The 2,721-nt window shown below is 30.1% G+C and overlaps 1 long non-coding RNA gene across 2 annotated transcripts; it reads right to left on the bottom strand.

Moving 5' to 3' along the window:
- On the bottom strand, positions 1-1,926 carry LOC136205325 (uncharacterized). 2 transcript variants are annotated; one of them, XR_010675897.1, is made up of 4 exons: positions 1,602-1,926; positions 663-1,472; positions 306-447; positions 1-239 (listed from the first exon to the last, which is right to left on the bottom strand). It is a non-coding gene; the product is annotated as an uncharacterized lncRNA (long non-coding RNA). The 2 variants fall into 2 exon arrangements; XR_010675898.1 differs by having other exon boundaries at positions 1-231.
- Positions 1,927-2,721: the final 795 nt, after the last annotated feature.

Genomic DNA, 2,721 nt, shown 5'->3' with positions numbered 1-2,721 from the left:
AATTGAAATTACTTTATTAATAAAAATTTAAGTGGTACATCAATTTAACTATAACTATAACTATCAAGATATCTAAGCATCCTCTGTTTTACATGTACATTCTAATATTGTTGACACTCATTTCTATTCTATTGATAAGCCTGCCAATTCTTGAAGTCCAGCCATATCAACCTTCAACTATCTCAGCCTTCAGATTATCTATCTCGACTAGCTCTATTTATCCGCAAAAATCTGAAAAACTAGAAAAACCAAATATTAACTTTTAGCATTAGAAGAAACATAATACCCACTCAACAAGCTCATACCTTAAGCAAGCTCAATGGGATTGTTCCTGTCAGCAGAATAATTCTTTAACCTTTGGTCAAAAATCTATTTTTTATTTCCCTTTAGTACTTCCATTACTTCATCTTTTCCAGGAATGATTCAATTTTAGGATCCTCTATCCTCCTTCATAGTTATGCAAAAAAAAAAAAAAGCAAATCAATTGAACAATCATAAAGCTTGAAATGGCTCAAATTAAATAGCAATACTAGAGTACTTCTTCAATTACATGAAAAGTACAAACATTATACCAGCTGCAGAATTTTACACAATTACATAACCTCCCTACTATCCAAGTATCAAAGTCAAACTGATGCCAATAGACTTGTCAATCCACTTACATAACGACTATCAAATGCAATTGCAAGCACACCATAACAATCCAAGTATCAGATGCCAACAGACTTGTCAATTCCTGTAACATAAGAGCTATCAAATGCAATTGCAAGCACACCATAACAATGAGATAAGAATAATTAATTGTTTAAAATGATTAGAATCAACAAGCAGAGATAAAAGAAAACTATAAGATTTAGCACTATTTTCCAAAGTGATTTCAAAGTTTACTTTCAAGATCACATTAAGTAGAACATCAATATTAAGCATAATTGAAGCTCAGTAACAAGAGTAACCATCAAAATCTAATCAAGTGTAACAATGTAGATGTGGATGAACTCGTATATCAAGCTACTATTACATGCTTTACATAAATGGGTATGTCCAACTACTAATTTTACATCTGTACATTTTACAACTACTTAATGCTAAAAGCCCAATTAAAAATGGATTCACAAATGCACAACCATTAAGGTAAATGATTAGTGTAGAATGAAATATATCAATCATTAAAGTGTGCAGAGAGTAACAATGCAAAATTAGACATCTAATTTCAATTGTTTTATAACGATATCTAATTTCACAAGTATATAATGAAATATATCAATCATTAGTGTACAGATAATAACAATGTAAAACTAGATATATATCATTAAAAAAACAATTGAAATTAGATATCATTAAGCTGAAACAACTTTCCTACAGAGTCAGAGAGAAAATCAGCCCTTGAAAACCAGAGATATTCCAATCATCTAGGGGTTTGAGGTTTGTTTTGCAATCAACAGCTGTTCCGCAGCCAGCAGCTAACATAAAAACTGATATAAATGAACAAGAAATAGAATCAACCTTGAGAAACCTAAAATCACAAAGTACAGTAATAAAAATCACAAAGTACATTAATTATTGCAAGGAGTGGAAATATTAGAACAAGTAAGGGAATCTACAATGGAGAGGATGAAACATGGTGGCTCAAGTGGCTCCGTTCGGCGAGAATGACTGATGCTGGAGAATCGCAACTGGAAATCGCATGGAAGATAGAGGTGACTCCTTTGCTTGGGTCACGATCTGCTAAAACGCAACTGGTCCTGCTATTTAAACCGCGAAGATATGTAGTCGTTGCTGATCGAAAATGGGATGAAACAATAAGAGGAGAGGACGACGGAAGTTGATGGCACAACGAGAGGAAGATAATCACACATAGGAATCGCACGATCAGTTGCAGGAGGCGCGAGTCTGATGGGGGAGGTTTAGGTTATGGGATACAGAGATGTTGTTAGTGGGGTCAGAGAATAAGTATAAAAAAAATATAAAATATATATAAGAGATAAATAAATAATTTGTGATAATATTTTTAGGTTGTTACAAAATTATATTTTATGTCACATATTTTAAAATTTTTGTTATAATTTTTGATAAATTGTCACAACTAAATTTTACGATTACTGAATATATATTATCACGTATTTTTAGTTTTCAGTTACAATTATTTGTTGTAACAAAAATATTTCTAAACAAGTAAATTTTATTGGTATAATGTGACAATTTCTTTTAAATCGTCACACAATTAACTTCTGTAACAATTATAATTGTGTTGTAACATATTTTCTATATATTATTACAATATTAATCGTCACATAAAATTTTTAGTTACATGTAATTAATCATTGTTACAAAATTATTTATCTATTTGTGATAATTTTAAAAAAATTGTCATGAATTTATTTTTGTGATAACTATAAAAATTATTGTAACGAATAATATATTTTTTGTTATAACAATTCCAGTGACAATCAAATTATTGTCACGTATAGATTGATTTCTTGTAGTGACAATATTCTGTGATAATCATATTGACAAACTGAAATTCCTCCATGTGATATTAATACATCTATAATCAATTTTATCATATCAAGTGAATAAGTAATTAAGTTTCTGAATCGATATCAATGAGAATCGTTTGGCTTAGATTAGGTTCTTCTATTTCATAATGTTGTTGGCGGATTGAATTGTAGCCGCTGAGTTAAGGTTATTCGTTAATTAGGGATTAGTTATAGTCTTACTTAG

The sequence above is a fragment of the Euphorbia lathyris genome, chromosome 9, assembly GCF_963576675.1.
Source record: "Euphorbia lathyris chromosome 9, ddEupLath1.1, whole genome shotgun sequence".
NCBI lineage: Eukaryota > Viridiplantae > Streptophyta > Magnoliopsida > Malpighiales > Euphorbiaceae > Euphorbia > Euphorbia lathyris.
Note: the sequence above shows the minus strand (reverse complement) of the source record. Positions and strands in the feature narration are given on the sequence as shown.